This window comes from Lissotriton vulgaris, chromosome 4_1 (genome assembly GCF_964263255.1).
Source record: "Lissotriton vulgaris chromosome 4_1, aLisVul1.2, whole genome shotgun sequence".
Classification (NCBI taxonomy): domain Eukaryota; kingdom Metazoa; phylum Chordata; class Amphibia; order Caudata; family Salamandridae; genus Lissotriton; species Lissotriton vulgaris.
The window spans coordinates 1,138,917,473-1,138,932,253 of NC_141691.1; the positions used below are offsets into that span (position 1 = coordinate 1,138,917,473).

Sequence of the window (14,781 nt, forward strand, 5' to 3'; positions counted from 1 at the left end):
CTAAAGACCCTGTAGTACACCCAAAGAACAATACCATATATAACTTGATTCCAAGGTTAGCTAGCAGTAATGGGTATTGCATTAAATGGGAGAAGGTGGTGCCTGCGAACATTTTCAATACTTTAGTTAAGAACACCTATGAGGAAATTCAAACATGCCTCTCTTACAACGGTGAGCCTCAGACTGTCACTGATTCCTTTACTAAAATTTCATCAGAAATAAAGACTCTTAACAAGGGTGTCTTGCCATACCCCGAAAGAGTCAAGGCTGGTTTGACAAGAGTTGCACCAGGGCACTTGCTTCCTTAAAGGAAGCCCTACACTCCTCGCCAAGATCTCAGGAAAACATCCAGATAGCCAGGCGCTCCTACCGCGCCGCTGTAACCAGCAGGAAAAAAACACTAAAAAAAGAGGCCTGGCGGGCTCTCCACGAAGCATCTGAGAGGAGGGACAATACAGACTTTTGGAAGGCAGTAAATGCCCCTTTCCTGCAAAACAACCAGGGTGCTCAAATAGATCTAGTAATCCCAGGCGAAACCTGGGTCACACTTTGAAGGTCTATACGATAAAGTAGAGCTTGCAGGGCACGGATTAATACAAGGAAATGCTGTCTGTGCTGCGGAGTACACACATCTAGCTCTTTTCCCCTGGGCATTACATTTCAATGTGAGGAAGTCATCAGGGCACTGAAAGAAAGCCCCTTAGGGAAGGCACCCGGTCCGGACTGCGTCCCCATAGATAGAACGTGCTCAATTCCTTAAATATTACCGGATTCATCTCAACCTTGCCAGAGGCCATTGTTGTACCGATCTTTAAAAAAGGGGACCGAAATGACCCCACTTGTTACCGTCCAATTTCGCTACTCGATGGCCTGATGAAGGTTGCCAGGAGGATCATCCTAAATAGAATCCAGGTTTGGACGGAAGAGCACGATGTCATATCAAACCTACAATATGGCTTTAGAGTAGGTAAAAGCACCATAGAACAGGGACTCAATCTGGCATTAATAATAGCTAAATACACCCAGGCTAAAAAAGGAAATCTTTTCGTGAATTTAATTTCCGCATTTGATTACGTGGACCACGAAATGCTCTGGCTGACACTCTCCGAGATTGGTTTGGATAAACACATCCTCCTGTTCATAAAAGAACTTTACAGGGTAGCTGGAGCTCGAGTCCAATATGGCAGGAGGGGTGAGTGTTCCGATATTTTCCAGATCCACAGAGGAGTTAGACAGGGGTGCATCCTAGTACCCCTGCTCTTTACCCTCTACATGAATGCGGTTGGCCAACACCTTTATGAAGTATATCACGATTAACCTACAGTAAATGGTTCGCCAATACCTATACTTTTATATGCGGATGATGCCGCAATAATGTCCCAGACAAGGGTAGGTCTGCAAAGGGTGGTAGGTAAATTTTCTGATTTTATGAAATACAGAGGTCTACGCATAAATGTGTCAACCTATACCATGTCCTGTGGAACAGGGAACAGAAGGATACCATGCCCAATTTTCCTTGAGGGAAGAAAGGTGGAGAGTACAGATAGGTTCCCCAATCTTGGCATTAACTTTGATAGAAGGGGTACATGGCAGGCGGCCGTAAGAGCAAGGCGTTTAGCGTTCTCCAGGGCTACGGGCGCCCTGACTAACTTCGCCAAAAGATTGGGTGGTAGACACGTTGGAGAACTCCTACAGATCTACAAAGCCAAATGTATATCGACCGGTACATATGGAGCTGGTCTCTGGGGGATTGAGCATGCGGATTCTATACAACGCTCCGAGAATTTTTTCCTCCGCTACTTATTGGCAACCCACAAGAGTACAGCCATATATGTTGTTCATAACGAACTAGGTCTCTCATACATTTTGGATACTATAAAATCCTCACCAGTTCTGCTCTGGCACAATGTTTGGGTAAAATCAGGCACAAGTCTAAACAGAGAAGTTATAAAGGATTGCCTGGTTTTAGATGATGCTGACAATATTAAATGGCTCAAATATGTAAGGGAAATGCTCAGACATTGGGCACCCGGAATACTTCTCCAATCCTGTAAGTATGGTGATGGGGCCCAGACCTGGCTTGAAAAAAACTGCTTTTACAATATCTGGATAGCAAAAGATGGCGGGTAGAAAAGGGCAAAAGTATGGTTGCAGAAAATCAGCTAACCACTATTGTTGACTGGGTACAGCAGTATTTGCTTTTAGAACCATCACCCTTCACACGTATGCTTCTGACCCGTTTCCGCACGGATACATTCTTCAGACTAATTACCTTCCCACAGTGTAATGATTGAACAAGGGACATAAAACTCTGCCCGTGTGATAACATCACACGGGCAACATTCACTGTATATTATTTTGCAGCTTCTATCGGCATCCAAGGGAAAGACTGCTGAAGCCTCTACTAAAGTCCTGGGGTCTACAATCTTGCAGAGGGGCCTATAATAAACTGAAAACCTTAGATAACGCATATGCCATCAGTCGTATCTACCTATCTAAAGGAGATTGTTAGACTCAGGAACTTGATGTAATTCTAGAACCAATGTATTCACTAGGCCCAGACAATGTGACCAGTAGTTTTATAATTAATCCAGCGCCCTTATTGAAAAGGAACCTATATCTCTTTTATTGTAAAAAGTATTGTAAAAAGAACAAATTTATTAGGCCCAGACAATGCGACCAGTAGCTTATAATGAATGTATTGAATGATTAGGAGCAGAGCGCCCTTATTGAAAAGGATTTTATATCTTTTTATTGTAAATAGTTTTGTAAAAAGAACAAAATTCTTTCTATTTTTTAATTCTTTTAACCCATTTAATCCATATGCATTGGAAGCTATTTATTATGTTTTTAAATGTATGCTTTTATGATTCTGTTTTACAAATCGAATAAAGCTTTATTGAATTTGAGTTGCACTGTGGTAGGATGAGGCCAGTGGGCCTGTTTCAGCGCTCACTCCCAACGAAGATGGTCTTTCTTTCAAGTATAGGATTCTATTATGTGGTTGTTTTTATCGGTCCTTCATTTTCATATATTTTTTTAATACATTGTCTTTCATTGACTCAAGACCCAACTTAAGTTGAGTAAGGGGCGGTGCCTACACTTGGTTTTAATGCAACAGCACTTTGTTCATTCAGGAAGCTGCTTTGCACAATATATTCATCCAGCAGCAAACAACGTATATACAAGTTTATTGTAATTTGATATATCCCACATGGTGGTACATTAGCAAGTGTTTTTTTGTTTTGTTATCCCTTCAATAGGGAAACCTAGTGTCTCGTGCAATTCAACTAAGCCAGCAAAGATGTAAAAAGATGGGCTTGTGACATTTGTGGTTTGTGCAAGCACAAGACAACAACTGTGTGTTGTTAGAACTTTGACAATAAGTCTAGATCCTGCAACTCCTTGAAAAAATAAGGCAGTTTGGATTTGGGAGACGAACTAAGATGTTATATGATTGAAAGCAGATTCAAGACCATTGGAAACTATCCAAATTAAATGGAATGTGGCTTGTCATTGTCTCGCTAACAGCTGTGCTGAATTATCTGCTATTAAGCTTCTATCAGGCAATACCCTCTGGCAATAGGAAATGAAGTTTCCTTTTTACTACTCTTCCCCTAGTTTTCTTTTCAATTCCATGAATGTTTTCTACATATTTAACATAAGAACAGATGCGGGGTCCCAGAAATGTGTGCACAATTTTTCGAATGATTTTTATTGGTACTTTGTCCGATATTTTTGATGTAATATTTTTAGAGCATGAGTTTTAGGGGACTGTAAAATGTTTCATAGTCCAGTGGCAATATATTATTGTCCTTTCTTTCCGTACCTCCACCTCGTGTGAGACAGATCGTTAGAGTGAAGTATGAATCCCCATTGTTCATACCGGGATGTATGCATGTGAAAAATTGACCGATTTCCATTAAGTTTCTCTTTCTATTTTAGGCTGTAATTTTGACTGTGGTGAGAGAGGTTCTAATTAGCATCCATGGGCTAGTTACGCCCCTGCCTGAATCTAGTTTTACCACAGCGTAATTGAGCGGTTGAACTGTTATTTGAAGCTTATTTGGAGAAACCTAATTTTCCTTTGCAAATACTTTCCTTAAAACGCCAGCCGTCACAAAATATGTTTTTTTAATCTCCATGTAGAGCTTGAAGATCATTAATCGTGACAGCTCCCCTTTTAGAACACTGTGTGGAAGTCAAAGTTATCAGTCATGAGAAAGCAATTCTCTTCACTCAGCTGTAGTTTTTTGATAGTTCGGGTGTCCGAAAGTGCCATAAACATCCTGACCTTAGAAGGGACTATATAAAACGTGAACAAATGGGTTATTAGTATTGGCAAATTTACATTTGTCACTGGCAATAAGGCCACTAACGCAATCTAGGGCTCAAAATAGAAAATCATTCCCATGCTCAACCCTTGGTAGCTTGGCTGCGAGCAGGCAGGCTTAACTTCAGAGAGGTATGTAAAGCACTTAAGAACACCAATTCAGTAAATAATTAAGGTACAAAACACAATAAAAATCCAATGCCAATTTATAAAAATCCGAAATAATATTTATTTTAAAAGTGAAACCAACGGGGAAAAAAGTCCAATGTAGGGAACCAGAGATATATATGTGAACAAGGGCGCCAAAGCCCGAAACGCGTCATCTGTTTGACTGCTGCTAGGCTGTAAATAAACATCTTGCCTGAGAAAAGAAGTGGTTCGTTTCTCTTTCTTCGCCGCCGTTTCAGTGGAAGTGGAAGGAGGGCTTTCTTTGCGATATATATATATATATATATATATATATATATATATATATATATATATATATATATATATATATATATATATATTTTTAAAAACATTTAGCAGTATATAGACCATAGAAACCTATAGTGCCTATGGTGACATCTGGTCGCGCTAGACTGGGACAAAGTTTCAGGCCAACTGCTTTGGAGCCCTGTGCGGCTACCTGTCTTGGTCAGAGATTTTACCTTCGAACCTAGAAACTTTTCTACAGCTTGTCTTCCCGGGGTCCCTGGATGCTCTCAGCCAGTACGGATTCATTGAGGGTTCGTCGGCTTGCATTGCGACAATCTGCCGGTCAAGCTTGTAGAAGTCAGACCTCCGGATCTTTCCAGTGGGATGAACCATGCCGGCTTGCAGTTGAAGGTGGGTGCTTTGACTGTCGCGGTTGGTCCCGGTCACCTCTCCCACGTTCAGACTTAAAAACTTTTACAGAGCTTTTTCTTTTTCTTCAGGGCCCCTCGCTGCTCTACACTTAGCCGGCTTCGGTGAGGGTTTGCCTGCATGGGTTTCAGTTTACGCCCAGTCAAATTCTGGAAGCCGGACCTCCAGAGCTTTTCAGCAGCCTCGGTTGGTGGTCGCCAGCTTGGCCACTTTTGGACCCTTTTTACAAAGTTGCTCCAAACTTCCTAAAAACTCAGGAACTTGTTCTTTTGAGGGTGCCAAAGTGTCCAAAATGTACTGCAAGGGTATGGAAGCTACGAGATGATCCTTGCAAGTTTGGGACTTCAATTCAGACAAACCAATTAATTGTGGATTCCCAGTATGGGTTTAGGAGGGGAAAGGGTACCACTGAGAAGTGCCTTAACTTGGCATTAATTATGGGCAAGTACATGAAGGCCAAACATGGTTATATTCACTTGGCTTTCATGGACTTGTCCAGTGCCTTTGATACGGTATGTAGAGACAAATTGTGGTCAATGATGGAGTCTATGGGATTTGAAGAACCGCTGGTTACTCTCCTCCGTAGACTGCATGCGGCCACATCGGTGCGGATCCGTTTCGGCCCGGGTGGGGAGAAGACAAAGCCCATTCCATCGACCGAAGGTGTCCGCCAGGGAAGTATTTTGGCGCCTTTTTTATTTCTGGTGTACACCAACGGTCTTAAAGGCTTCTTGTTGGAAAGTGGTGCAGATTTCCCTCAGGCAAATGGTAAACGGATAACGATGTTATTTTATGCAGATGACGACACGGTTCTAATGACCCCAATAGCCAATAGCATGCAACCTGTTTGAACCCTTTTGAAGCTTTTATGCAAGGTTTAGATCTAAGGGTCAACTTCACAAAGTCTTTTGCAATGGTCTGTGGACCGAAAGGTGTTAAAACTCGAAAGCTTATTGTGAAGGACTCAACCATCATTTAATCACAGCTCGTGCCCAAAAGACTACGCAATCTATAGAGGCCCTCTTCCCCTTCTCAAGCAAGTTGGGTCAGAAGCCGATTACAGAATTAAAAACTTTGTATAAAACTAAATGCCTCACTGTTGCAATATATGGTGCAGGTGTTTGGGGGACACACAACCCCAATAAAATACAAATTATGGAAAATAAATTTATAAAGCGCCTCCTATCTGTCCCACCGGGCACTTCTAACATCTTTTATCATGCCGAGGTGGGCCTTGAATTTGTGAGTAACATTATCCGTGTCTCCCCTCTGTTGCTTTGGAGTAAGGTATGGAGCTCCGAAGAACTGAATCTTACAAAAGAAATTTTGCAGGACTGTATTAAGCTTGACTACCCTGCGAAGATCCCATGGTTAGCATATGTCAGGGATACTTTCCACATCTACCTAAATCCTGAAGCTGTTGGCAAAGAGACCAAATTAAAAATAAGAGGCCTTCCAGCTATATGTAGTGCTGTGCTCAGTTTTATCAGACTAGCGCTTAAAATTAGAAATAGATATTGATCAGCACTATGTACTTTTATGACTTACTTTTAGTAGAACAGTGTATAGATTGGTTTCATTATGTGATTTTATTCTTAATATACCCTGTATGTACCGAATTTTAAATCTGGATAGAGAACATGTTTACGGATGCTAAATTAATTGTATGGTCTTTTTTAAATTATTTGTGTATTGTGTAGTTTTATTATGAAATTTGTGTACACTGTTATGAATCCAAAATAAAGTTTGTTGACTGACTGACAATCCACTTAGATAAAACCATTACACAAATCCACTGGCAGTGCTCCATGCTGGGGATTCTTGGTGGTGAGGGCCCAGATGAGCTCTGTTAACCTGTAGCTTGCAGGAAGTCTGCCTTTTAGTCCTTTTGAAGCAAGTTTGATCCACAGGGCTGTAGTCCAGATTTTGCAGTAGGCGCAGTCCTCAGAGTGCATGGCCTGGTCGGTGCAAATCAAACTTCTCAGCATGAACCCTTCTTCCTCTTGTATGAAGCAGCAGATCTGAGAGGCTCTGCCCCAAGCAAATACGTATTTCAAGTTCTCTATGTCAAACATGAAGGCACTCCTGCCCAATGAGGTGCAGGTAAACACCCCAAGGTATGACCACATCCTCCCAAGTGAGGCGCTATACTCTTTCAAAGAGCAGTGTTCCTATGAGTTGTATTCTGTGTTCAGTTTCTCCTGACTGCTAACCTGTCTGGCTGTGTACCTGCTCTGCTATTATATTAAATCCACTTTCTACTTAATTGATGTGTGCTTCATCAATTTAACAACCATTTCTCCAAAATTCTAAATGGCTGATTTTCCAACAGAGAGAGAAGAGCTAACTAAACCAGCCCACAGGATGGCTCATCTACAAAATCTCCCTCCCTTTTGCACCTGCAAATTCCTTCTCTAAACCTGCCATCTGGCTGGGGGCAGAGGATAACGATGTAAATGAAAATGGTTTCTCCAGCCTGTTCCCTCCGTCATGCCCTGTACGGGGGCATTAGGACCATGGGGCACAGGCTGGACAGACGAGAGATACCGGACACCACATCCGGTCAAGGGGGCGGAAACGGGACAGATGACCAGGATCGGGGATGAGGGAAGACATGAAAGGGCTGAGCTGTATGACCGATAAATAAAGAGATGATGACACCAACCTGCGTGATGAGTCTCGTGTGTGGGTGAGAACGAGAAGACATGACAACTGGCGTACGAAGGCGGGATGACGGATCGACGCAGATTGCAGCAATTGCCATCTCGACGAGGGAACAAGCGTGGACAAAGGCGGAAAGCAGCAGGAAGAATACGAACAAAAGAATTGCAGAAACAGCGACGCGGGAATACACCACGACTGCCAACACCAAAGATCTCCAAGAACGCGGTAAGCGCGAGATCTCGCGAGAGGCGGCCATATTGAAATCAGGCAATTGGGACGAATGAGCACTGAACTGCATTGGCGGCCATTTTAAGGACAGGAAATGAGACTTTGACCGCGAAATCTCGCGATAACTGCGGCGGCCATCTTAAGCCAGGAAAAGAAGAGAAAAACAGATAGGAAACAGCGGAGCGGGCGCATTCCTATGCCCAGCACCTTCTCCTCCCAGAAGGGCTACCTGACCCCAGAAGTAATGTATTATCTCCTCAAAGCAGCCTGGCTACTCCACTTCACTCTGGCAAATCAGGTCAGAGCACTATAAGGCAGAATTTTGGCTTACAGACAAAGTCTTAACTTCTTGTCTGGACATATTAGGATAAATTCAACAATAGCCTGTTGTTGAATTTATCAATATCCCACTAGGCAGTCCTTGAATTATATTTTTATGGTCTCCTTAATCTTAGTCATTATTTATTAACTCCCTGCCATGTTAACCTATGTAGCTGGGGATTTGAATTGGGGGAAATGACTTGGACAATTTTTCCAACCCCAGGGCTTATAAAACATCTTTCTTTTAAAAGGACCCTGCCTATAGCTGCAGGATCCCACACCCCTGAAACATATAGGGGAGATTTTAGGGGTTCTGGATATGTAAGAATTTTGCAGATCCTCCCTCCACAGTGCTCCTAGGCCAAAAGTCGATTTTCTGAAGCACTTCTATGTGGGGAGTGAAATGTGCAATTTCACTAACCCTAGGGCCATATAAAAAACGTTTTAGAAGGACCATACTTATAAATACCTGTGACACCTTGGGGAGACCGAGGGGTACCTAATATGCCCAAACATAGTTTATTAATTTTTAAGTGCCCTAAACATCAAAGTAGAGTTTTGGCACAATTTGCATTTTAAAAGCAGTCCTGCAACACAGGGCTGCTTTTAAACTGAACTCTGGCTTCAGCGGTGCACACATGCAAGTGAAGAAAAGCTGCAGGAGTCTAAACTGGCATGCCCTATTATATGCTAGTGTCTTAAATGCAGTTTTAACCCCCCTCCTCGATTATGTTCTGGAGCTTAATAGGAGAGGTCATGCCAATCATAGGGGTAACCTAACCCATAGTGTACCCTAGTGTATGTAGGTGTTTTCACTGTATTCTAAGCATCTTTTCAACATTACACTGGTCTTGCTCCTGGCTAGGCAGAGCCCAGGGACAGTCAGTCATTTGGTACCAAGCAGTAAAAAGGATGACTTTACCTCAATAATTCTTCAAATAGTGTTGCAGAGTATGGCCAGAGCATTATTTGAAGGAAGGCTGAGTGCAAGATTCAGACAGCAGTCCGAAGGTTCCTTGATATTGTCTCAGTTTGATATGCAAACTGCAGTGGTAACAGATTGTATGGACAACTTTTCGGTTGTAAAAGGAATCCAAGGTCCTCTTCTGTCAGTGGAATTGAAACCACTCTGGTGCGGAAGCAAGAGATGGAAGTGCCAAAGTTCCAGCATCCTTTATTTGGCTGTAGACTGGAGTTTATGTTGGATTTGCAATGGAGTTTATGCCACAAGATGGACCTCATCTTACGGCAGTGGGGACCTACGTGAAAGCGCAAACCGATTCAGCACAGGTAGTAGTGGGCAAGAACAATTTTAGTAGCCAGATAACTGAAATTCAGTTATGCTAGCCATGGAAATTGAGTGTGACTGTTTAGCTCCCCATTCTGAGCACTAAGTCCCTGCTCTAGAACAATTGCCACCCCGCCCAAGAGCATCTTTTCCACCTAGACCAAGAGCGCATAAGGTAACAAAAGCCCATGCCACTCCTCATTCAAGAAAAAGCTTTAGTAACATTCCCGCCAATTTGTACGTGTTGTGATGAATTTCAAATAGATTTTATGTTTTGAGAGAACATTTGTATTACAAGTGTTTGGTGTTGTGTGTTCCTGGGGCTTTCGCTGTTGAATGGTTCCATGGTTCCTGCATAGAAGCCTTGAAGCTAGGCAGAGAAGCATTAGACCGAAGACCTTAGTTTCCATCTGAAAGCCATTATGAACATTAGCTCTCTGCAGGACTGCTGCAAATAATTCGTTCTTCGTTTCAGGTCTTAGTTTTCTCCCTGCACTTTCTCTGCTTCACCCCTCCCATGACATGCCCTCTGAATGCCTCCCCTTCATCAATATGTGTTCATCTTGAATATTTTATTCAATTGATATTTCATCTTGTATATTTGCGCTGTAATTTTAAAAGTACTGATTATTATACTCTGCCTGCTTTCTTCTTAAAAGAAGGCGTGTGCCCAGACTCGCACCACAAACCTAAGGCAAGTCGTTTTGATAAACTAAGAAAAGGAGTATGTGCACCTTATCTTCTTGACCTTTATATGGAATACCAAGCCGTTAAGTCCTTTCCTTGACTGTGTTTTGCCTCTGCATTGACAGAGCATATGTCAATATACATACTGGGCATGACGATAAACCTGTTTATACAAGGCATATGCATGTAAACGATGACTCTTACTGTGTTTTGCCAAATATCCACACGGGGCATTTGCCAGACCTTCAGTCCATGATCTACCTTGCCAGACACTCCTCAAACTCATTTGTGGCAACTCCTAGTTTTAGTGGGTTTGGGAAGGGAGACCCAGGTTAGTCCGATAATTTGTCAAAGAACTCACAGTAGGGTCAAAAGAGATTCTTAGAATCGGGAATCAGCCCTGCTGCCCGTGGGTCCCTCCCGGTTGCCTGAGACACTTGGGCCCCTGATTGCAGCCAGACAAGTGGCAAAGAATTTAAGAGTATGGCTGGTTATTGAATTTAGGTTTGACTATCCGAGCAATTCAGTGTCTGCTTGGTGCTTTAGACTTTTGAGGGGCCTGAGTTGGATTCTTTGACTTTTGCCCGAAAGAACATTGTACAGGGTTTATCACGTCTCTCCTGGACTAAGGCAGTGTATTGTGTTTTAGATTATCTAAGGCTTCACTTAGAACTCCAAATTATTCAAAAGGCAGCTGCACGCCATCTAGGCGTTATGCTTAAGTTGTTCTTGTCTCTGCTCCGCTAAGAGGCCTGCATTGCGGCCGATCGTAAAGCACATTCAATGTAAGGCTGTGTACTCGGTCTATCGAGGGAGAGGGTATTCTAGCACAGTTGTCCTAGAACCGCAGTCCTCCACTCTGAGCACCTCCCCGCACTATGTTTCAGAACCTTCATCCTGGTCATGTTTGCGTAAATGCTAATTTTGGGTGTGTCCTTGAAAATGTGTTTTGCAGTTTGCATATTCAAATGATTTTGTGTACACAGACTCTCAATTGGCCACCCCTTTGATGCAAATTCATTCTATGGGTAAGGGAAATGTTAAGGTCTTGGTCTGGTATGGTGTGGCGTAGTGGTTAGTTTTGCTTCCTGATCATGTTAGGCTGGGAAAACCAGAAGAGTCACCCTTTGCTTGTAGTAATAAAAGGGATGCCTCCCGAAGCTCCTGCAGTCCTTGCTAGGCTTACGTGTCAAACGTTTTAGTTTCCTCCTCCCCTACATCATTGAATAAACTGTTGTTGTAGGTGCTGTGCCAGTTTGAGATTGTTGTATGCACAGTAAATATTGTTAATTTATCTATTTTCCTTTCTATCCTTACAGGCCTCCTGCTGGAGGGGCAAGGTATTTGACATCTGTGGATCTGATCGTTCCATAGAGAAAGGTATGAGGTATTTTTTTTTTTTTCAATAGCAATTTGTTTTACATTTTTGTTTCTTGAACCAGTTATATTATACGCAATTGTTTCCATTTGCTAGAACAAGGTTATTGTTTGCCATTTCCGCAAGTATTATTTCCTTTCAATCGATTAGCTATATGGTAAGTGTTTGGGGGTTTAAATAGTTAGTAAGGCCAGCCTGCCACAATATCAACTCCCACAATATTGTGAAGGAAAGTAATGATTTTCATTCTTAATCCCACATCTATGTTCCATGAAGATCTATCTATATTGCACCCATAATGGAAAAGCTACACAGAGGTGGAGTTAAGAGTAAATGTATACTTGCCTACATAGGTTTACTTTTGCAGTATTGGGTTAGTGTATATCAGAATCAGAAACCACTTTATTCGATTATTAAAAATCATAAAAGTATACTATACATAGTTTTTAAAAATGGTACCAAAATTCATAAAATTTCATTTAAAATAATAAAAAAAAACAGTTTCACAATAGAAATCAGTTAGTCGTTTTCAATACACTTATGATGACGAATGATCCCTCTCCTGTTGGGCTGCCAGTCTAATCCTCCTACTGCGAATAGATGCGAATAGAAAACTTGCAACACCAAACATGATTACAGGGAATTCCATTAGTTGTAAGTACAGTAATGCAGGTTTAGACTGCAGAAATATCTTCTCTTTTAACAATGGAAAAATAAACCTTTTTCTGGCTTCATAATACAAAGGACAAAAAAACATAAAATGCATAGGGCCATATACATGAACACATTTTCCCATAGACACAGAATGGGCAAAACCCTTTGCATATGGCCGATAGTGTCTTGGGGGGGAGTGATCATTGCATTTGCAAGGGACTGCATCCTCAGGCCTACTCCATCCCTTTGATTCACTTAATACCAAATGGATCTGGTTAAACCGAAATTTTGTTAATAGCCATCTATTAAAAGAGATCGTAACGATGGAAAGGTACGATTGCATGGCTAGAGACAAAATGAGCATGTAATGGGCCCTGACTGTGGGTTTACTTAACTCTTCCGATTCCCGCTCTAACTCACTGAACCTAATGAAATTAGTTTTAACCCAGTTTAGGTCCGCTTTGCTCAGGCCCTCAGGATTGGAGAAAATCTCTGGGCGCCCCAATTTCCTTGTTGTCATTTTGATATAGGACAGATACTGGATATCCTTCATTTTCTCTAATTTCATGCAGTCCTTGAGAATCTTATGGTTCAGGGTAAGATTGGGGTTCAACCAGGTTCTAATCCTTAATAAGATTGGGGCCATATTTATTATATCTGAAATGTAGCCATCCCCAACTCAAGGTGAACCGCAAAAGTCGCTGTAGATTGTGGGAGGCCTAGGAGGGCACGAAGAAATTTGTTTTCCTCTTTGAATGGAATCAGATTTTGTGTACCCCCATATTGCAGCCCCGTACCTAGCGATTGAGATGGTTTTTGCTTTGTATATGGCTAGGATTGCTTCACACGGCTTTCCCCCCAATCTTTTTGCAAAACCTAATATTACAGCGGCAGAGCTTCTCACAGCGTTTACCTTAGTTTAGAGTTGCGGAGCCCAGTGCTCTTTGTCGTCAAACACAACCCCCAAATACGTAAAAACTTTCACTCTTGAGATTGCTGCGTTGTTGCAATAAAACGATTTAATACTGTTTTTCCTCGCACCCAATGACATAATGTGCGATTTACCATTATTGACCACAAAGTCCAGTGAATTCATAAAATCACCAAAGGAGTCTAATAGTCTTTGTAGACCAAGGGGGGGGGGGGTCCGTGCCAATAAAACGGAGTCATCCGCGTATAGGAGTACAGGAATGGGCGTTCCTCCCATACGCGGAATGTCTAGTGTCGCCGTTAACAAATGGTCTTCCACGGAATTTATATATAACGTAAACAACATAGGGGCCAAGATACAGCCTTGGCGCACCCCTCTTCCTGATATAAAACCTGTGGTGCATTTCACCTCCTGCGTCATCCTTATAGAGGCTTTCAAATCTCTGTGTAACTCGGCTAAAAAATACACCATGGACCGATCAAGGCCTAGGTCCAACAGCATGGTCCACAGCCTCGACCTGTTTACTAGGTCGAAGGCCGTGGTCAAGTCCATGAAACCCCAAAAAATTGAGCCCTTAGCAGCCTTTGTGTATTTGGTTATAATTAAATGTAAATTAAGACATTGGTCCTCCGTCCCTCTGCCTGATCTAAAGCCATACTGGACGTTAGATAAAATGTCTTTCTCCGTAGCCCAGTCTGTTATTTTAGCTAGAATGACCTTCCCTAAGATTGTAATAGAAGAATCTAGTAAAGATATTGGCCTATAACATCTGGGGTCTCCCCTTCGGCCCTTCTTAAACACAGGGATTATAATTGAACAGGACCATGATTTCGGGAACCCTGATTCAGCAGATGTATTAAAAACATTAGTCAATATTTTCGCCCAATATTTGGGGTTAACCTTATACATGTCAGATGGCACACCGTCAGGGCCTGGGGCCTTACGCCCTGCCGTGCCCTCTATCGCTTTCTCAACCTCTCCTGCCGTAAAACTAAGTTAGTGTATATATTTTGGCAGGGCAATATAAAAAAACGATATTCCAATAGAACACCTTCATTGGGAAGAACTCCTTGTGCGTTCCATTACCATCATCTTCTCTTGGGCCCCACACTAAAATTGGGATAATTCATCATGAGGAGCTTTCCAAAAATTAATGGCATAGCCGTAATGGATTTGTGTAGATCGAGGAAGCATGTGAATGTTGTGATGTGCCTCTGTTTTCTGCCTGACCATGATCTATCCCCTTGCTATTTCTCCCTGCTCCCCTCTTTTTGTCACTCCCATGATCTTACGTGTGATATTATATGAAAGGTGTTTTCAAAGTGTACGGACCGCCATTCACATGGCTATGTTGCGCTGTCTGCCTTCTGCAGTTTCTCAAGTTTCAATAGATCCCTCCATTTTCTACTCCTAGAAATCTACTAGCAGTAGCATACACAGTTTAAAAAAAG

The 14,781-nt window shown here is 42.2% G+C and overlaps 1 protein-coding gene across 2 annotated transcripts in view; it reads left to right on the top strand.

Annotated features, from left to right (window-relative positions):
- BASP1 (brain abundant membrane attached signal protein 1) overlaps positions 1-14,781 on the top strand; it is a 226,637-nt gene that overhangs the window by 111,624 nt on the left and 100,232 nt on the right. For both annotated transcript variants that reach the window (XM_086965392.1, XM_086965391.1), the window contains exon 2: positions 11,687-11,747. The gene's annotated coding sequence lies outside the window, so the exon portion shown is untranslated. The remainder of the gene's footprint in view (positions 1-11,686; positions 11,748-14,781) is intronic.